Here is a 23,335-nt window from a genome sequence, read left to right on the forward strand (position 1 = left end):
TTTGTCTCATGTGAAGCATTTAGAACATTGCTTGGCATAGAGTAAGCCCTATTTACAATAAACATTACTATTTCCATTATTAAGGGCAAGATTACAATAATGGGGAATTATATTACAATAATATTACATTGTATTATGTTACAATTATATTACATGTAATATAGTATTAATTATATTACAATAATAGGGGAATGACAGTTCTGAACTAAGAAGACAGAAATTTAATCCTTTACAGAATAGGTTAAAATTTGAAACTGACCTATAGTTTACTCTGATTGCTTTGATCACTAACAAAATATTTAGTATGACACTAAATAGAAAACTAATTTTAGTTAACCATGTGATCTCATAAACATAAATAGAATATTGAATGCCCATTTGGGCTGGGAATTATATAATTGACAATTTGAGATTCCTCTTCTGTGAACTGTCTTTTCACATCCTTTGGAAAGTTTCTGTTTTGTGGGGTTTTTTTTCTCACTGGTTTATGGGATTTCTTGGTGTACTCTGTGTATTGGGTGAGGGTCTCCACCTCTCAGGCCTAATTTTTCCATGTGATGAAATGTCTCCAGAGTTGCCACTCTTGGTCTCTCTGCCTACCCCTTATTCCCTAGTCTGAATGAATTATCTCATCATTGAGATCAGAAGTATCTCAGCATGCTCTGTGTAGGCCTTACTGAGTTTCTCTTTTCCTGGAGCCAGAAAGAGTCCAAGACACATACACAGTTCTGCTCTGTGCCATGCAGCAAGGACCTGGTCCTTGTAGGGGAGACCCATATTTGTTCAGCTGTGCTGGTGACAAGTGGGTAATTCAGGGTTCTGGTAAGAAATAGATAGGCACTCAAACCAGGTCTTTCAGGAGAATTTAATAAGGAACCATTTATAAAGATATGGATAAGTTAGGGAAACTAATGATGGGTGGTGGTATCCCCAAAATTTCAAGAACAGGAGCTATTACTCCCAGAAGACCTAAAAGGAAAGAGGGTAGAGATAACTACCAAAACGTGGAGAACAGATGTATGAAGAACGCCTGTAGGAACTATGTAGATACAGGGGACAAAGTCCTATTTGTTACACTAACTTTGCAGAGTGATGCCAGTTTAAATACACTCCAGTATACTCCAACATAAAATTTAAAATGCTGGTCATCACCAATGATCTTCATATAAATTAGCAGGGAAAAGAAGGGAGGAAAAAATCAAGTAGTTAATTAGCAGAAAATGGGTTATTTTGGACCTGTTTCTATAGCTGTTTGTGAAGCTTAAATGGAGACTTATATAGTTCCTTCTTCCATCTCCATGTTCCCCTTAATATCTGTCAACCCCTAGGCCAGTTGGAGTTCTTAATGTAATGTTGTGTTTCAAACTTTTGATTACGCTGGATTTGAATACTTGGTGATCCTATCTTCATTGTGTTGCCCCAGTTTTTCACTGACTATGACCATTGGTCAAGGGAGTACTAAGTGTGCCCCCAACAAATCCCCTGGGATCCAGAGACAGTCGTTTTCTTTTCCTTTACACAATTTCTTATTTGGAATTGGAATCAGTCAACCAAATCAGTATGTTGGTCCCTTTCTCTGTCTAGTGGAAGACATTTTACAGTGATGTGAGAACCTCAAAATGGCCAGAGTAGCATTAACATCCAATTTAAAAGATGCACAAGTATATTTTCTCATTTCTTACTGGGCACAAAGCCCTCCAGACCATGCATCCCAAGTCTGTGGCTAAAGAAGAAAATATTGGTTACTCCTTGGTTCCCAGACCTGTGCCTTCCGGCTTTGGGGACATGGCACTATATACTTGCTGTTAGTTTAAGTTATATACTGCATTCTCTAGGATAGCACTGTAACCTCAAAGAATCTCATTTTCAATTAGTGCCGTAATTGAATATTCAGAAGGTATTTACTGTTCAGTGAAGCCATCTTCTTCTGGGAGAAGGGACTTGTGGTAAGACTAGTGAGGTCAATAACAAGAGTCCATTGTCTTACCTCCTTTACTGTAAAATGTGTCCTTTGTTCAAAGATGATTGTTGTGTGGAATAACTTGGCAACGGATAGATAAAACATTCTCTAAGTCCATAGATGGTCATGCTGATAGAAAAGCTGCTGGTAAGAAAATAAAACCTGTACTCAAAATATCTGTATATCCTTTTGAGGATATATTGCTGCTTGTGGTATAATAAAAGTGAACCATTATAATAAAACTGCCACTGGGTGACCAGCTGTTCCCTCCAGGGGATAGTGACTCAACATTGGCCTCTGTTCCCTTAGCAGATTGGGCACTCAGCAGCAGCAGTAGCCAGATCAGCTTTGATGAGAGAAAGTCTGTATTGTTGAGCCTGTGTGTATAACTCAATCTCTACTACCAACGCCTTTTTATCCATGGGATCACTGAGCAAAAGAAGCTTCCATAGCATGGTTCATAATACGAGTCATCTTCTCATCATAATAGAGACATCTCTTTTGCAGTGGACACAAGGATCTTTACACTCTGCATGCATTTAGAAATGTACACTACACACCTCTTATCACTAATATTTTAATCCTGTTCTTTCCATGTCTCTGACCCTGAAACAGGATTGGTCTATACGTCAGACTACCTTTCCTTCCACACCAAGTGGACAACCAGATGTTGGATCCTGGAGTTCTGCCCGTAGGAAATTTTTCCTTTGTTACCATCTTTCAGAGGTGCCATGTGAAGGCTGTAATGTGATCACTATTCACTTTTGGATGGTGCTTGCATGCTGTGCAATCCAGTGCTAATCAGGCCCACTGTTTTCCATCTCTTTTAACTGGTCTTAGGGAGTTTCCAATGAGACCATGTAGCTATTTTGAGGCATAGATGAAAAAGCAGTAGGAATAGATATTGTGGAAGTCTGAGCCACCTGCTAGTGGAGTTTACTAGTGACTTCTGTATCCTCTTGGACCTAGTCTTATATATACTCTGTCCATTTTACAATGAAATTCTGCTGTGTGTCCAATTTTGTGATTTGGTAGATTATGTAACTCCTTGTTCAGGATAGGCAGTCTGTGTTGCATGTCATAGCGTCAGGTGTTTAGTTCCTACCAAGGCTCAGCGACAAGTCTTCTAGGTAGAAAATATTTGTTAGTGAAACAAGGCATGACTTTGTTCCAAAACTTTGGGGCATGTGTTACTATTTCTCTGTTGAGGGAAAGGTTCCATACAGCATGTCTGTTGATCATAAGCTCTTCCAAAACCATTGGATGTGCCCGTTACAACCCCACTCCCCATACTTTCATATACATATGATATTCATAATCCTTCCACCCATCTTACTAAATAATGAACGAAGATGCTTGTTATTTTTGCTCATCAGGATCAATTAGTTAAACGTCCTCAATCTAATGATTTCATGTAATGCTTTATGGGATGTTGTGATAACAAAGGTCTTTCTAGATTATATTATGATGGAAAGCAGGAACATTAATATAACCCTGGGGAAAGGCATCAAATATTCACTCTTATCCTTGCCACAGGATGACAATTTTTCTGACTATCTGATTATCTTTTCTGATAGAGATGGGAGTTGGATGGGGGAAGCATTTTCTAGGGCAATAGCTGCATACAGTGTGACAGGAGTTTGTTATTTCCTCTAGTAAAGAAACTACAACTGTCATCATGACCTGATTATCTTTGATGAAATCTATACTGGACTAGTCTCTAAGGGCCATATAGCTCTTGCACAGGCCAAACAACGGCTTCCATTTGGCCCTTTTCACATGGGTCATAGGACCAATATGGGAATTCTGACAGTTACTAAGTGTATTTATTCCTACTATACATTCTGAGACTGGTGAAATACTGAAGCTACTGTGAGATGGATTTAGGTTAAGATTCTGTCATCTAACCTCCATAAGTCAGCACTGTGACTGGGGGACAAGAGTGACAGTACACGTCTCTGCATCAGTTCAGGGAGTTTCATGAAGATAGGATTTTTACCATGTGATTCAAGTTATATAACTATATGTACAGCTACTCATTTTCTATTTTCTTATTGAGTCAAATTTGATAATTATCTTTTTCTATAAGGTTGATCATTTCATCCAAGTCTTTGAATTTTTGGTAAACAATTGTTCATATTAATTGCTTATATTTTGATCTATATTTCAGTAGTTATACCATACCATTTTAGCTCCCTATATTGTGAATATTTCCTCTGGTCTTTGATCTTTGATTAGTAATATAGGAGATTTATCCACTTTTTACAGATATTTTAAAAATAGGGCTTTTATTTCTACTTTATCTTAGTTTTATATTTCATTAACTTCTGCTATTATCTTAGTTACCTCCTTTCTTACATTTTCTTTTAGGTTATTCAGTACATTTTCAAAATCTTAAAGTGAAAACGCACCTCTTATTTATCTGCTTTTGTTCTTTAGTAACATAAGAATTTAAGATCATAATTTTCACTCTAATTACATCTTTAGTTACATTGGACAAGTTTTGATAATTAGTATTATTATTCAATTATATTTCCTAGCTTTTGCTACGATTTCTCTTTTTGACACATAAGTTATTTAGAAGTATGATTGTTTTCCAAACTCACAGATACAGGGAAGAAATTGGTGGAGGTGGGGGTGGGCAAAATGGGTGAATGAAGTCAATTGAATGGTGGTGGATGGTAACTAGATTTTGATGGTGATCACTTTGTAGTGTATACAGATGTCGAATTAGAATGTTGTACACCTGAAATGTATGCAATGTTGTATATCAATTTTACCTCAAAAAAAAGTATAATTGTTTTAAATTTCCAAATTTATATTTTTGTTTATTTTTCTGTTCAAATTTAATTGATTTATCTACTTATAATTGAACTTTAAAGTTTGAGATAATTGTGGATTTTCATGGAGCTGTAAGAAAAATACGGAGACATTCCATGTGCCCTTTACACCATTTCCCGAAATGGTAGCATTTTGCAAACTCTAGTACAATTTCACAACTAGTATAATGACATTGATTCATCAAGATGCAGAACATTTTTTTCATCGTATGTTGCCCTTTTATAACCATGCCCATTTTTCTCCTCTCCCTTTCTTCCTGTCTGCCCCATCTTTATACCCTGGCAATCACTAATCTGTTCTCCATTCCTATAATCTTGTCATTTCAAGAAGGCTATATAACTGGGGTCATATTGTGTGTAACCATCTGTTATTGTTCACTCAGCATAATTCTCTGAGGATCCATTCAAAACAAACTTCCTAGGATAATTCATTCCCTAGAGAATACTATTTATCATTTAAGAACAAAAATGCTGTTAATGGTTATTCGTTTTTTCTTTTATTCCTTTGGGATGTTGTAGTCAGACACTGAGCATGCAGGGAAAGTTCAATTCATTGTGACTCTCATCTCTTTCAACGTTCAAATTGTCTTCTAAGTAAAGTTAGGGCTATGTTAACGCAAACAAAATTCTCTATAATGCTTGGCTTTTCAGTCATCAAACATCAAAAACAACAGAAGTCTTGTCTATTACTGGAACTCCAGTTTAAAAAAAGTAATATTTTATATGTTTATATACTTATTTATTTTACTTTATTTTTTCTTTTGGTATGTTTAAGGATAGATAAGAGATAATACCAACTTTTTTGTCTTCATTTTTAATAAAAATATTTCTAATGGTGTAGACATGTTAAACATTTCTTAAATTTTATTCTGATTCTTTAAAATTTGATAAATCAAAATTCTCTAACATTATATTGGAAATGACACTGAAATTTGCAAAAATCCCAATGCACCTGGAAAGATCTTTTTCTTTAGTTTGTTAGTGCAAGGTTGATGTATTTAAACCTGAAAACCAGTGACAAATTGTCAGTGTTGCCAGCTGGACTGATAAAAATAAAATTTCTAACCCAAGAGTATGGGTTACTGAACATTGGTATTACAATAATTTTATGAATTATTTTTCTTACTCTAAAGAAAGAAACACAATTTATACTTAAGATAGAGATCAAAATGACTGCTTTACTCCATAAGAATAAAAACAAAGGGAAGAAGAAAGGACAAAATATATTTTTACTTTAAGTAGATTGATTTGGGAGCAACCAATTAGACAGACCTGGTTCTGAACTTTGGCTCTGTCATTTACTGAACGTGACTTTGAGCAACTTACAATTTTCCTATGTGTAAAATTCTCCAACAATACCTTCATCAAAAAGTCATCGAGATGATTAAATGAGACAGTGTATTTGGCTCACTTGGTAAGTAGTGTCTGGTATTATTGCTATTTCCATGTAAACTAAATGATTTGCTAAGTTTCATTTCTTTTTTTCCTACTAGTGACTTATAATATAGTAAAAGAGGTGGCGAGTAAATTTCCTAGTATGTTGACTCTTGCTCAGTTAAAATACTTGCTAATTAGTGTGATTAAACCAACTATTATAGGTGTAATCTGTGGAAGCTGACAGGAAGAAAAGTGAAGAATTTCTAAGATCTTAGAAAATGCTATTTATTTGTTTATTTTTTTTCAGGAAGAATTGGTTTCTGAAATCTGGGTAATTATAAGAAGGCAGGGATCAATTAAACCTATGGCCCCAAAATCCTTTACCATACTCTTGTGTATCTTTATATTAGAGTTACCTGTGCCTAAGAATATGTTGAGTTTACAAAACTTTAATCAGATGCTGTAAGAGCATATAACTATATTTTTGGCTCAAGAGTCTGGTTTGCTCTGAGCCTTTAAATTTCGTTAGTAAATGTAACCATTTTGAAAAGTGATCAGAGTAAATTTTCCTTTAAAGAGAAAGTCAAACCATAGACTCTGAAGGGAAAAGGCAAGGAGTAGAGTTCCAGGCCGCTGGCTTTTTTCTTATGTTAAGGTGGGGTTGCCAAGATCTGAAGAGGTAGTATTTGTTTTAGTTTCTGTTAAAAATATAATGAAAAATAGAGTAGCCTTTGATAACACAGAAATACTTCTCTTGTTTTTCCAGACATATTTACGTAATCTCAACTCTTCCCACGACAGAGTGGTAAGCGTGGAAATTTTGCACTGCTTTCTCGTGTTCCTTTCTGTTTGGTGTGCTTCTTTCAGTTTTAGACATTTCACACTGCTCATATTTGGCAGCCAGAAGTGCTCGGGAAGAATTACTTTTAATTCTTTGCTTTTATACATCATTTTAACACACAGAGCAGAGGACTCATAGCCTCATGCAGCCAAATCTAGATTTCTAGGTCTTTTATTTTCTTTATTGCTCCCTCTACCATCCCACTGGCCATGTATTGTGGTGGAAAACTTTATTAATATACACAATTTTTTGTTTGCTTTAAGATCCACAAAGACTTTTTTTTGCCAAATATTTCAACTTCATGTAAAGGATTCTGTTTTGTACTGCAATTGTCTCTTCCTTAATGTAATTTTAATCACCTTGAGAGTAAGACTGTGTCTTATTAATATTATCCTGGAATGCCTAGCACCACTATTGAATGCCTAGTTGGTTCTCAGTAAATTTAAAATTTTAAATCAATTAAAATTTAATTGAGGCTGAAAGACATGCAGTCTTGGCAGTATCCTCCATTTATCCAGATCTAAAGATTGTTGTGTATGGAATTACACATAGTAAAGCAAATATCCTATGTACAGGCTGTTGCAAGCAGAAGGTGGAGAGAGGGAAGAGTCCAATAACATTTACATGGAAAAAATCCAATAGCACTGACTTGAGTGCACATAAATATTCTTGTGGAGAATTAAGTGGGAGAATTTCATGTAGTGGCTTCAGTCTATGCATGCAGAAAACTTCTTTCCCAGGACTGATTAGAGGAGGCAAAGATGCCCTTACCCCACCAACCAGGAAGTCCAAGACAGGCTCTTACTATAAAAACCTTTCGTTTTAAAATTATATGTTAAAGTTATAAACAGATTAAAAATGCATCTGTGGTATTTCCTCCTTTTCATTTAACCCAATTTGTCTTAATTTCAATGTCTCTTAACTTACAAGTAATAGTAAAAATCCATTTTTTATTTATTCTGTGATGAGCAAGAAAAGCATGAGAAGGATAATCTGGAGTTCAGACTAAATTACACAATACTCTGTGTGATACATTAGAAAACTCTGAGAAGAAGCCTGGGAAACTTGGAGAAAAAAAAAATCTGTGACCACAGGAGATAAGATAAATTAGATATGCAAAATTTTAGATAAAAATAAGGTTATGAGCCAAGAGGTGTTTTATTTTCATAAAAAAAAAAGATAAGAAACAGCCTCCTGTAACAAGTTTAAGATTTAGAAGAAGAAAGCAATGGCTTAAATAGGATTGATGTATCCAACACTTTCTTTTTGTGGAAAATCCAGTGACTTATTCTGGAGGTATATGTATATTTAAAAATATATGTTTCTTTCACAATTCCCTATGTTTTTTCTTTAAAGTTTCTAATTTGTTTCTCTTGTTTTGACTCACCTAAGTACACTCCCATCACATCCCTCCCAGTCATGTTCCCTCTCTTACTGTTCTGCATTCTTTTTTTTCTATTATTTTTTTTTGAGGAGGATTAGCCCTGAGCTAACATCTGCTTCCAATCCTCCTCTCTTTGCTGAGGAAGACAGGCCCTGAGCTAACATCCGTGTCCATCTTCCTCTACTTTTTTATACATGGGACGCCTCCCACAGCATGGCTTGCCAAGCAAGGCCATGTCCACACCCGGAATCCGAACTGGCAAACCCCGGGGCCACCGAAGCAGACGTGCAAACTTAATCACTGCACCACTGGGCCGGCACCTATTCTGTGTGCTTTACTGTGGTTTTTTTCTTATAATCCTCAGGCTGACCAGGAAATCTCAGGCCATGGCAGAATCAGACATCAAGAAAATGGTGGTGGATTGAGCAGCCCCTACGATGAAGAATCAGAAGGCCAAACTATCAGATTTTTTATGCTCAGTAGGATATTTTGTCTCTCTTTGCTGAAAAGGAACTCTATACTTGTGTGTGTGTGTGTGTGTGTAGGGGTGTGTATGTGTGTGTGTGTGTGTAAGGAAAATTGGCCCTAAGCTAACATGCATTGCCAATCTTCCTCTATTTTCTATATGGGACACCTCTACAGCATGACTTCATGATTGGTGTGTAGGTCTGCACCCAAGATCTGAACCCACAAACCCCAAGATGCAGAAGTGGAGCACCCAGATTTAACCAATACGCCACTGGGCTGGCTCTAGGAACTCTATACTTTTGAGTCTTCAGTGATACCTGTGTAACACTTGTTGTTTGTTCTGTGCAATGGAAGTGATACCAAGTAAAAAGAAGATTCAATCTTGCTCTCCAAAGAATTAAGACCTTGTTGTGAATAACTACATTGATTAAAAAAGTGTAAAACTTTAATATGGCGAAATCCAACATATTGTAAGTGAGCAAAAGTGATTTAACATAGTGTTGGAAGTCCTAGCCAGAGCAATCAGGCAAGAAAAAGAAATAAAAGGGATCCAAATTGGGGGCTGGCCCCGTGGCCGAGTGGTTGAGTTCGTGCGCTCCACTGCAGGCGGCCCAGTTCGAATCCTGGGCGCGGACATGGCACTGCTCGTCGGACCACGCTGAGGCGGCGTCCCACATGCCACAACTAGAAGAACCCACAGCGAAGAATACACAACTATGTACCGGGGGGCCTTGGGGAGAAAAATGAAAAAATAAAATCTTTAAAAAAAAAAAAAAAAAGGGATCCAAATTGGAAAAGAAGAAGTGAAACCGTCACTCTGCAGATGACATGATTTTATGTATAGAAAACCCTAAAGAATTCACTAAGACACTTTTAGAAATAATAAATGAATACAGTCAAGTTGCAGGATAAAGAATCAACATACAGAAATCAGTTGCATTTCTATACACTAACAATGAGGTATCAGAAAGAGAAATTAAGAATACAATCCCATTTACACTTGCAACAAAAAAAATAAAATACCTAGGAATAAACTTAACCAAAGAGGTGAAAGATCTGTACACCGAAAACTATAAAACATTGTTGAAAGAAACTGATGAAGACACAAAGAAATGGAAAAATATTCCATGCTCTTGGATTGGAAGAATTAACATAGTTAAAATGTCCATAATTCTTAAAGCAATCTACAGATTCAATGCAATCTCTATCAAAGTTCCAACAACATTTTTCACAGAAATAGAAGAAAGAATCCTAAAACTTATATGGAGCAACAAAAGACCCTGAATAGCCAAAGGATTTCTGAGAAAAGAGAAAAAAGCTGGAGGTATCACACTCCCTGATTTCAAAATATACTACAAAGCCATAGTAACCAAAATAGCATGGTACTGGCACAAAAACAGACACACAGATCGATGCAACAGAATTGAGAGCCCATAAATAAACCCACACATTTATGGACAGCTAATATTCCACAAAGGAGGAAAGAACATACAATGGAAAAGGGAGAGTCTGTTCAATAAATGGTGTTGGGGGCCCAGTCCGGTGGCTCAGCAGTTGGGTGCACACATTCCGCTTCCACGGCCCGGGGTTTGCCAGTTCAGATCCCAGGTGCAGATATGTCACCACTTGGCAAACCATGCTGTGGTAGGTGTCCCACATACAACATAGAGGAAGATGGGAACAGATATTAGCTCAGGGCCAGTCTTCCTCAGCAAAAAAGAGGAGGGTTGGGAGTAGATGTTAGCTCAGGGCTAATCTTCCTCAAAAAAAAAAAGAAGGAATAAATGAATGGTGTTGGGAAAACTGGAAAGCCACATGCAAAAGAATGAAAGTAGACCATTATCTTACACCATGCACAAAAATCAACTCAAAATGGATTAAAGACTTGAATGTAAGACCAGAAACCATGAAACTTCTAGAAGAAAACATAGGCAGTGTGCTCTTTGACACTGGTCTTAGCAGCCTATTTTCAAGTATTATGTCTGACCGGGCAAGGGAAACAAAAGAAAAAAATGAACAAATGGGACTACATCAAACTAAAAAGCTTCTGCACAGCAAAGGAAACCATCAACAAAGTGAAAAGACAACCTAACAATTGGGAGAAGATGTTTACAAACCTTATATCAGATAAGGGGTTAATATCCAAAATATACAAAGAACTCATACATCTCAACAACAAAAAAAACCAACAACCCAATTAAAAAGTGGGCAAAAGATATGAACAGAGATTTCCCTAAAGAAGATATACGGATGGCCAACAGGCATATGAAAAAATGTTCAACATCATTAGCTATCAGGGAAATGCAAATCAAAACTGCAATGAGGTATCACCTCACTCTGGTCAGAATGGCTATAACTAACAAGACAGGAAACAACAAGTGTTGGAGAGGATGTGGAGATACGGGAACCCTCATACACTGCTGGTGGGAGTGCAAACTGGTGCAGCCACTATGGAAAGCAGTATGGAGTATCCTCATAAAATTAAGAATAGATCTACCATATGATCTAACTATTTTACTGCTGGGTATTCATCCAAAGAACTTGAAAACACAAAGGCATAAAGATACTTGCACCCCTATGTTCATTGCAGCATTATTCACAATAGCCAAGACTTGGAAGCAACCTAGGTGCCTATCAAGGGACAAATGGATAAAAAAGATGTGTTTTATATACATAATGGAATACCACTGAGTCATAAGAAATGATGAAATCTGGCCATTTGTGACAACATGGATGGACCTTGAGAGTTTTATGCTAAGTGAAATAAATCAGAGGGAGAAAGTCAAATACCATATGATCTCACTCATGAGTAGAAGACAAAAACAACGACAAACAAACGCGTAGCAACAGAGATTGGATTGGTGGTTACCATAGGGGAGGGGGGGAGGGTAAAAGGGGTGATTAGACTCACATGTGTGGTGATGGAGTAAAATTAGTTTTTGGTTGGTGAATATGATGTAATCTACACAGAATTTGAAATATATTACATTGTACATCTGAAAGCTATATAATGTTATAATCCAATGTTACTGCAATAAAATAAAAATTCTTTGTGAAAATATCTGCATACATGTCTGTACTTACCCAATTCTTATTGTAGTCTTTCTTCTCTTTTTTGGATGGAGACAAACTGTTAAACCAAGAAGCTTCCAAAATTAGAAGCATAAAATATCATTCAAATAAGTCAGTTTACAACGTAAATGGTAGTTTGAACTTTATCACACTCAATAAAATCTATGACTTAGAGATGTGGCAAAATAGCTTGTACTTTTGAAAGTCACTGGAAATGTAATTTATTTTGATCTAAACTCAACCTGAACCTTCTAGTATGTTAATTTTATTCCTAACTTTGTTCCTCTTTTAGGGAAAAATATGAAAATTTAGTTGAACTGAAACTCTTGACCATTTGGCGGTTGTTAAAATTGTGCATGAAAATAATCACATATTGATTGAATATTGTGATTCAGTGGAAAAATATTTGATCTTGACCTCATACTTTAAAAATTGGCTCACAAAAAACCAAACATTTAAAAAATTTTATGAAGTACATTTTCATCTTCCTTCTTTTATATCCAAAGCGCATCTATTTCTTCACACAATTTTACTTCCTTCCGTCCCGTCTCAAAGGATGGGGAGTCAGCTCTTTATAGCAGTGGTAACCCTTCCTCTCTTTTTGGGGGGTTAAGAGCACGGATTTTGCTATCAACAAGACTTGGATTCAGACTTGTTCCACAATTATAATGTGTGTAGCCTGGGCAAATTATTTAACCTCCCTCAGCCGTAACTTCCTCACTAGTAAATGGGTTACTGTAAGGACTTACTGAGATGCTTCTGTAAACTGAGAAGGACTGTGACTGACAATGATTGCTGGGCTTATTATGGTATTCTTTCCTGTTTCCATTAGAAATTCATCAGCTCACATATACCCTGTTTCTCTTCAAAATCTTTGTTAATTCCCTCTCCACTTTTCATTTCTTCCTTTGAATATGCCTGAGTCTCTCCTGTGAAGAAAAGTCTTCATGATCTTGTTTTTCCAGACGTTTATCCTATTTTTTATTTCAACTGAAATAAGAAGATTTTCACCCCTGTAGTTTGCACTTGCAACCTCCCCTTGTAACTTACCCTTTGACTTTCTGAGGGTCTGTGTATTGGTTTCTTAGAGCTGTTATAACAAAATCTCACAAACTTAGTGGCTTAACGCAGCACAGATTTATCCTCTTACAATTCTGGAGTTCAGAAGCCTAAACCTCGATTGCAGGCTTGTGTTCCTTCTGGAGACTCTAAGGGCGAATCCTTTCTTTGCCTTCTCCATCTTCTAGAGACAGCCTGCATTGCTTGGCTTGTGGCCCCACGTCCCTGTGACCTCTGCTTCTGACATCATATATTGCCTCTCACTCTGATCCTCTTGGCTTTCTCTTATAAGGATCTTTGTGATTACATTGGATCCACCCCGGTAATCTAGGACAATCTCCCCATCTCAGACCCTTAATTTACAAAGTCCCTTTGTCAGTATGAGGTAACATAGTTACATTCTTCAGGGATTAGGACGTGGGCTTCTTTAGGGGCCATTACTCAGCCTATCATAGACTGGTTTTCTACCTGTCCTTTCTGACTTTGTTATAGGAATATTGTGACTATTACCTAATTCTTGGGAATTTCTTGTCTCCTGTCCAGTGTGACATCACTGTCATGCTTCCCACCTTCTCCTGCCTCTGTTGCTGCTTTTCTGACTCTTTTTCATGTAAATTTTTGTTCCATAAGCTTCCATATTTCATGTCAGAAAACACTTGTGAAATCATATAACTATTCCACTCAAAGCATCCAGTAGCTTTCCATTATTACTAACCTATTCCACTTTTTAAAATTAATTTCACTCACTCAACAAGCTTTTAGTGAGCACTTACTGTGTCCCAGGTACTCTGTTCCCTGTGATAGGGATGCAGAGACTCATGGAACACTGACTATCTTTAAGAAGTTAGTGACTTAATGGAAGAAACAAACAAATAGTTGCAAATCTATTAAAAATGTGCAAATTGAGTTGAGAGATGAAAATGTACACACAGTATTAAGGAAACCCTTGAGAGGGTCCTCCAATTTGGCCTTAGGGTGTTAAGGCAGGCTTCCTGGAGAAGCTAATACCTCATCTTGGCTTTGATTGAAAAGTACAAATTAAGCACTGGGGAGAAAATAACAAGGGGAAAGCCCCAAGGCATGGGATAGCACTAAGTGTTCAAGGAGCTGCAAGTTGATTGGTATAATTAAAATGAAAAGCTGTAGAAAGGAGCAATTAGAAATAAAACTGGAGCTTGAAAGTGACTATGATGAAGTGATCAGAGAGTTAGAAGGAGAGAGTAAATTGGATGAGAAACAGTCTTATACTGGGCAGCATTTTGAAAGCAAAATGATTAGAGGACTTCACTAGGAAGATCAAATAATATAAACAAATCAAGTGGCATGATATCATCTTCAATATAGTTTTTTTTATTGTTCTTCACTGGAATCCTAAAAATTAAGAAGAATCCATATCACCAGTGTTTGTCCCCAGACAAGTGGAGGCAGAAGTAGATGAATGAGAGAAAAGGGATAGAGTTGTTAAGTGCAGACTATTATAAAAGAATCTTGGACTTGAATGAAAAATATGAGAAAGATCAGCCAGCAGGGAGAATACATGGGCCAGGAGGGTATTTATTTAATATGAGATACAAATGAGAATGTTTAGAGGCTTTAGAGAAGATGCTAATAGAGAAAGAACGTATGAAAATATAGGAATGAATGACTGATTAGCTTACTAGATAGAGAGCAAGAAGCTCAAGGAAATCATGCTCGAGGGCCTTCATTTTCTCAGGGAATTAGGAGGCAAATCACTCACCTAAATAGAGAGACGCTGGTGGCGGAGTCAAAGATTTAAGAAGAAGTCAAAGATTTATTCTAGCCACTGGGGAACATGGGAAAGGAATCTGGTCAGGAATACTGCTTTGCAGGGCCAAAGCCCAGTTAGGGTCAAAAATCACTGTTTGTGGTGGTAACAAATATAGAGCCCTGTGATTATTTCAGTGGCGCTCAACGACCCAGGTGTGAGAGGAGAGGGATGTTTGGGAATTCATGTACAAATATTGAAAGCTTGCAGACAGTTTCTGGAAAAAGACAAGAGTGTAAGAACATTGAAGGTTTAGAGAGGGAATGATGAACCATGGAGCCCAGGCTGAATGGAGACTATAAATGAAGTAGTATGAGAAGAAGGGTCACCATAGAGTAGGAAAATAGGGAAGAGGAAAAATGATATGAAGTTTTGAAAAAAAGCAGATGTAGCAGGAAGTAAGGGAGTGACAAAAGCTGGAGAGATAGACTGCTTGCTCAGATATTGAAATGTCGGAATTTATAATTTCACAGATGATCTGAGCAGGCCCAGCAGATGACTATATCATAGATGTGACATTAGAAGTGGAAATATTCTCTTCTGCTGTCCAACGTGGCAGCTGCAAGCTGTGTATGGCTGTTGAGTACTTGAAATGTGCTAGTGCAACTGAGTAACTTAATTTTTACGTTTAAGTTTTAGTTTAGTTGAAATTAAATATCCGAATGTGGTTATTGGCTACCATAACAATGCGGTTCTACACTATCTTCCTGAGTTGTCTATTTATTGATAACTCCAAATTTGAACTTCCAGGACAAAATACTGTCCTGAGATCTAGACATAATATGTTTATTGGACACCTCTGCGAGAGTGTGCCATAGTCACCGAAACTAAGTTAATTACTAATTATTTTTCTCTGAGAACTGTTTCTTCTTTCCATTTTATTTAGCTCAACAAATAGCAACATCACCATTTCCAGATAGAAACTCAGATATTATTCTTGACTTTTCTCATGCCCTCATTTTTAATTCCCAATTGTTAACGGATATCTAAATTTCACCTTTAAACATTTCTTGACTATATCCCTCTTCTTTATCTCCACTGCCACTTCACTGAGAACCTCAACCCTCTCTCCAGAACATAGTTCAATACACTAAATTTGAATTAGCCCTTTTCTAGTCCATCCTCCACATCACTTCCAGAATTGTTTTTGAAAAGGTGCATCTATTCTTATATTTATTCGTTCAAACCGCATTTTGGGGGAAGCTATTATGTGCTAAAATTGATCTTAGTAATACAACAGTGATCAATATAGATATAACCTTTATTTCCATTGGAATTTACAATCTAGCAGTAGAAAGAAGTATGCATTCAAAAGATAAAATTTGATTTATCTGTAACCATACAAAAATTGAGCAATGGTTTTGAGTCTCCATTCTGCTGGTTTTGTGTATAACTTACTCTCTATCCTCATAGGGTTGAGAATTCTGCGTCAGTCCACACAGGCAGTCTCTGAGACATCCCTTCTGCAGGTCTGGTTATTGCCTCTCTGATGCTTCCATGAGATTCTTGGGCCTGCTGTCGGACCCATGCCCGATCCCTTCTCTTTCCCCAGGTCTGGAAGAATTTCTTTTTTGTTCATTCTGTGTGTACGTAGGTATGTATGATAAAAATTAACAGAGATTAATGTCTCAAAATATACCCAAGTTCATTTGTAATTATAGTAAAGCATATACTGTGGACGCATTACCAAGGGAACTGAGAATAATTTATGAACTAGGCAAAGTTTCCAAGAGAACGTGATGTTTAAGGGATCCCATCCATCTTCCTTCTTGAAAATCTTTCAGTGTCCAGTTATCCTCTAGGCTATAGCATGAATTCTATAGCTTTGGAGTTTTTAGCTCACAGGATCCTTCAGACCCAGTCCCCTTCTATCTGCATGGACACTGTGTGTCTTTTATGTGGAATTGCTTGTGATTATATGAAGGCTACAGCATTTTCTCTCTCTTCATCTTGTTCCCTTTTTTCTTCCCTTCATCATGTCTTCCCATATATGTCTTTGTCAAACTGGATTATTGCTACTCTTCTTTCAGACTATTCAAATGACAAAAATTTTGAGTATGAAAAGTCTTTTTTTCCTCTGGCCCATTGCAAAATTATTCATTCCTTTCTCAATCCAGTAATACTATACCACACATCTATTTTAAGCTAGGGATTGTGTTTTTGTATGCCCTGGCTAGCAGTGTATTTCCCATTTGATAAAGTTGGAAAATTTAGTTTTAGCTTCAAGAGTATTTTTATTCATGAATAAATAAAAAATGTTTCTCTTTCCCTCTCTAATTTAATCATTTATGTTTAGATGACTTTATTTGGTTTCTGGGTTTTTCCAATTGGAGAGATGCTTGTTTTTGTTTGTTAAGGCACAGATCACCAAGCTTTATAGCAAGCGGTAAATATTCTACAGATGAACACAGAAGGAAAAAGATCCTATGAATAAAATATTTACCAAAAAATTAGGAATTGAGGTATAGTATTGCCAGATTTTTCAAAGTAGAACAAATTTATTTTAGGTCAAACATCTTCAGGAAGACAAAGTGGGCATTAGTTGAATATTAGCATGGATTCTAATTCAGACTCAAATCATACAGGTCTCTGCTTGTATGATGAGCCGTTTCTAGAGGGGACTTTGGAGAATGAGCCATCCTGACAAGAGTAAGTCTGTCCTTACGCTTTCTGCCCAGCAGACTCAAGACCCTCCAGATCTCATAACACTGCAGTTCAGTTTTGTTCAAATGACTTCCTGTTCTGAAGCAGGATGAGTAAATTAAACTGCTTTCCAGATCATCTATAATGATTTTATACAGGGAAATTTTTACAAGTAAAACCTGTCTAATTGAGAGAAAGACCGTCTGAGTTAGAAAACACCATGTTAATCTCGTACTCAGAGCAGACGTTCAGGGTAACTAGACGAATCCAGCGGTGCTTTGAAGAAATCCCTGGACTCATCTTTCATTCCCCAAGCATGTAGGAAACAATTTTCTGTGCTACTCTTTACAGGCATACACACAAACACTCGAACACACGCACACACACACCTTAATTATACTTACGTGTATGTATATGTATATTTCTTAATTCTATGTATATATACATAGAATTAGCTATATCTCAGATTAATATAAATATTAATATTAAACTTAATAATTAAATTTAATATTAAATTTAATATTAATATTAAACTTGAGAGGTTTGCCATTAACATAAGTTTATATAAACCCATATTTTAAATAGTCCTCATAAAAAGGTCATTTTTGTTCAAATTTTTGTCCACATTTTGCACTTTTTTTCTTAACCGTGCCATGTGGCTGATGAAGAAATTGTTCTAGGAGTGGGAGATAGGCCTACTCTAGCATCTTGTTGTTGTTCCCTGCAATACCAGGAGTACCTTTTAAAACCTCTATTCTGGTTAGAGGGCTTGTATGGTTAAGAAAAAGTAATGGTACCCATAAACTATCCCCCTGCAGCCCCTCTAATGAGTGACACATTTCAACACGAATGAATGAGAGTCCTCCTGTCACTCTTCCCTCAGGAGGCTGCTTCTATCGTCACTGATTTGACCATTTGATGGATGAAGTGGGTGAGGGTGTAGGTGTCAATATGCATTACACCTATCAGTAAATCTGGAGGGCTTTTTTTTTAACTTTTTTAAAATGAAAAACGAAAACAAATTTTCAGACATCTTTTCTGTATTCCCAATAGATAGTATCACTCATTTCAGGGTATATCCTTTCAAATTTTGAGAACATTTCTTTGCAAAATAATTTTAAAATTTGAAACAGACTTTTCAAATATTGCTAAGTCAATCAGAATTCAAAAATGCAAGCATGCCTGTAAGAAACCCAAGACTTAAAGGAAATGCACTTTTAGATGTTACTGAATCTTGTGCATATCCCCAAGGAGATGTCCAGGTGCTTTATCATCCATAATGTATGTTTTAAATCTCAGGTATTTTATTTCAAATATGAAATTATGTTGCAATGTTTAGTATGCTTTTTCAAGCTACATTTCTTTCTTCCTCTAAACCCAATCGCCCTATTTCTGGTTGCACTTCATTCTGAGGATTGTGCCGCCATATTCCCTACCTCAGGATTCATTCTCTAATGCAGTAGTTCTCAGCTGGGGCAGATTCTTATCCCCCAGGGATCATTTGGCAATGCCTGGAGACAATTTTAGTTGTCACTATGGGGAGGGAGGTTGGCCTCTAGTTAGCAGGGGCCAGAGATCCTGCTAAACATCCTGCAATGCATAGGACAGCCCCCTACAGCAAAGAATTATCTGGTCCCAAATGTCAAAAGTACGAAAGTTGAAAAACTCTACTCTAATGGAATATTTACTGGTTTTGAGATTTGCAGAAAGTCATAGGTAGAGCAAAATATCTTTGAGAGAGTACTAAAAATTTTGCCTAGTGTTGAGGGTGCTAATGTAACAAGCCAGACCAACGCTTCTCAAAGTTTAATGTGCATACAAACCACCTAGGGATTTTGTTAAAATGCCAGTTTCAACTCACTGTATCTGAGCTGATTCCTGACATCCTTTATTTTTAACAGGCCCCCGAGTAATGCTGATGTTTCTGGACTGCAGGCCCATGTTTTGAGGAGCTAGGAGCTAGATAATTCAGCCTATGACTCCTTAGGAAGATGCCTGAGAAAAGGGCTATGAGAGAGAAATAATGCTATTACTTCTTGATATAGACATCTTAGAATATCTGTAAGAACTATCATAAGAACGTAAGTTTTTAATTTAATTTATTCAAACAAAATTTTATTTATTTAAATGTAATTTTTTAATCAAAATTATACATAAGTTTTTAAAAAGGCAAACAGTTTTATAAGACTTTTCATGAGGAATAGTTCTCTTGACTTCTCCTCACTCCCGATTCCTACTCTACAGAGACAACCAGTTTCAACCAGTCTGGAAAATTCTTTTGGCACTTGAATTCATATTACTGAGTAACGTTCCCATACTGTTATTTGCTGACTTTTTCAGTTTTAGACACTTAATCAGTTTATACAACAGAAAATAGAAATTAAATTGTTATAGTCCAGTCTTCATCTTTCGCCCATGCATACACTTTTTTTCCACTCCCATTCTTTGAAGACGTTTCATCCTAATTTTTATTAGATTGACATTCATAGTTTGTAATAGCACGAATACCTAACTATAATTCAGAGTTAAACTATTTACCATGATTGCTTTGAACAAAAATTTATTCTCCGTGGAATTATTAATTTTCTGTTTGTCTTAGTTTATTATTATCTGTACAAAATTAATCTTCAAATTCTCTAACAGAAGTGTGACTTTCCTCTCCTACCTACAGACATATGAGGCATTTAATCTATCTTGTCCTTTTCAAGAAGAGATCCTATCAGGAGCCCTAATTCTTCCGCACTAATCTGAACAGGCTGTTATTCTCCAGACCCACTGAAGGGCTGTTATCCTATATCTTCTTTCACCATCACCTGGGGCATCCCTTACCCATCTCCGTACTTCTTGCTATCCCCTGATTTCATGTCTTCCTTTTCCTTGGTAATTTTTTTGTATGATATGACATATTATCTAATAACTTCCTGATAAAGGATACATGGAAGGAAAATATTTTAAGCATATGCATGCCCAAAAATGTCACTACTTTTTCCTTGCAATTGATGGATGGTTTGACAGCGTATACCTTTTTAGGTTGAAAGACATTGAACTGTTAGTAGTTAAAATATTAATCCATTGTCTTCTAGATCTTAATATTCTTGTTGAAAAGTCCAAATCTGTGCTTTCATTTCCAAAGTCTTTCAGAGTTTTGATGACACCATTGGTCTGCTTCTAGACTTTCCTGACTGACGGCATTTACCATTCTCTGATAGGCTAAGCAGGTCACTACTATTCGAATGGCTTCACAACTTCCAACTGTTGCTGACATCACCCGTGCTATTGCATTTGTCCTCATGTATCTTCCACAAAGGTATAAATCTGCAAGGATAAGATGGATTCAAGGAAGAGTATAGAAATGATGAAGATGAAAGAAATTTGAGGTTTTCAGGAAGGAAAAACCTGCCCTGACACTAGAATATGACTTTGGTTCAGTAAGTCTGTCAAATTCCCCAATGGCAAACAGCTAACATTCTTTAACACCTACATGCCATGTTCTTCATATGTGTAATGTCATTTTATCTCTCCAATAATTTCTAAGGTAAGATATGAGTGCACAGAAAGATCAGTTTACCTTAAGAAAGAAAGTACCAGAAATTGGATGCAGACCCTTCCTTCCCTGAAGGACTAGAATAAAAGATCCTCAGTATAAAAGGAAATGCAACATCTAGAGCACAAAGAAGTGCTAACTCTGCTCTGCCAGATCATGACGTGTATTCTGACAAATGCTGCAGAGATTTTTGTCCTTTATCCATTTTCCAGCTGATCACGAGTTTTTTAACACAGATATTTCTGTCTCCTTAGCTTCATAGGGTAGATGCATTTCTATTATGTGAACTTCTTGAACTAGGATAGAATCTTTTTTAAGGAAAATCTTCAATAAATGTTTACTTTTTCTTTACTACAGTAATAATTTTCTGTGTCTCTAGCAGTGATGAGGTTAGAGAATATGTCCACTGCGTAACATATTACTTTCCTCTACTCCCTCACATCACTGGATGTCAACCTAAATTCCCATTATCAGCCATCAACTGGGTACGTGATGTTTCTTGGAAGAAACTTTTACGAAATAGGAAAAGAAAAATCACAAAATGTAAGATCATCAGAAAAGCAAGACAACAAAAATCCCACATCCTCATTTTGGAGTAAAGATAATGTCTGAGGAACAGGGTAACAACAATTCTTCATTATGGGTGGAGAACTGTGGGGAAAGTGCATTCATTGTGTAAAGTACTTGAGAAACCAATAAACCGTGGGAAGGGCCGACCATGGACTGTCATCAGACACTCATGGTCATCTGGTAAACACTTGCGGCTGGCTGAGATGTGTTTCATTGCTGAGTGAGACACTCCAGGATTTATGCCCAACGTATGATTCTTTCTTCCTTTTAGGTTTCAAGCTCTGTCCCACAATTTTTCAATGACTCTATGAGCAACAAAATCCATAAGCAAAAGGTTTGAGCCAAGAACGTAATCATCAGTATTTATGATGTATTAGTTTTGTGTTGTTTTTTTCTTCCTGCATGATATGTTAAGCAAAGAAAGCCCTGAAACATTCCACTTCCTCGAGTTCTTTTTTTTTTTTTTAAAGATTGGCACCTAAGCTAACAACTCTTGCCAATTTTCTTCTTCTTTTTTTTTCCTCCCCAAATGCCCCCAGTACATAGTTTTACATTTTAGTTGTGGGGCTTCTAGTTGTGGCATGTGGGACACTGCCTCATCATAGCCTGATGAGCGGTGCCCATGTCCGCGCCCAGGATCTGAACTCTGGGCCACCAAAGCAGAGTGCATGAACTTAACCACTCGGCCACGGGGACTGACCCCCCGTCAAGTTCTTGAATGATAAGATATTTCTGATTTTTTCTCTCAATGTATTGATTATTTGGCCAGGTATATTCCTGTTTTCCTTCTTTTATTAGTATGGAAAATAAAATATGATTCCCATTGGCCACCAAGATAGATTACATATGTTTTCATTCAACGGACAAAACATAGTTTTAGGCCTCTTTACCTTGATATAGTTAGTCCTGTGTCTGTATTTTTTTTCCTTAGTGGCAAAAAAAAAAAAAAAAAAAATTGACCTTAAATAAGGAAGAAGAAAATTTTCTATAATCTTCTCCAGAAAAAATTACTGGAAGCATTTGTATGAATTTTTTGAAAACCTTTCAAAAATGTGCTAAGTTCACACATATAAGTAGAAAACTAGAAAAAAATGGGTTGTCCAAAATGCATATAAGATACTATTGCCATCTTGACTATTGTATTCTAAAATGGTGACAGAATCAGAAAATATGGAGACTACAAATTATATATGAAACAAAGAACTTTTTAAAGGTATAAAAATGAATTTATAATCTTAATATCAAGCCCAAAACGATGTTCTAGATGTTCAGTTACAGAAGCAAGTGGTCATTTAACAATTTAGGGTGGGCTGGTTGACTGACTTCAGTGAAAACTTGTGTCTTTGAAACCTTAGTGAAGGTTCAAGTGACCTCTGTCCTCTTACCTCAGGTCCCAGGATGACAATGGGGGTCCCAGTGGACACTTTGGAGAACTTAGAACCTCCTTCAACTTCAATCTACTCTGCAGTTAGGATCAACTACTAAGCTGTTAATTTTTGAAAAAGATAGGAAGACCAGGAGTATGAATAAATAAGTACATAAATGGATAAAATACTGGAGAATCTTGAGTATCAGGAATGAACTACGAGATCACCAAAAATAGCTGTAAGAATCTCTACTTCACAGTTTGTACTAGCGTCAGGCATCACCATGGACTGATCAATTCAGAATCCATGGGAAGAAGAGAGCACATCTCTTCTGCTTAAATGGTTTAGAGCACCTGGCTCTGAAATCACCTGGGCAGAACAGGCATTTCAAGGCCAACTTGTACTATGAGGTGGAGGAGGAATG

This window comes from Equus asinus, chromosome 11 (assembly GCF_041296235.1).
Source record: "Equus asinus isolate D_3611 breed Donkey chromosome 11, EquAss-T2T_v2, whole genome shotgun sequence".
NCBI classification, from domain to species: Eukaryota; Metazoa; Chordata; class Mammalia; order Perissodactyla; family Equidae; genus Equus; species Equus asinus.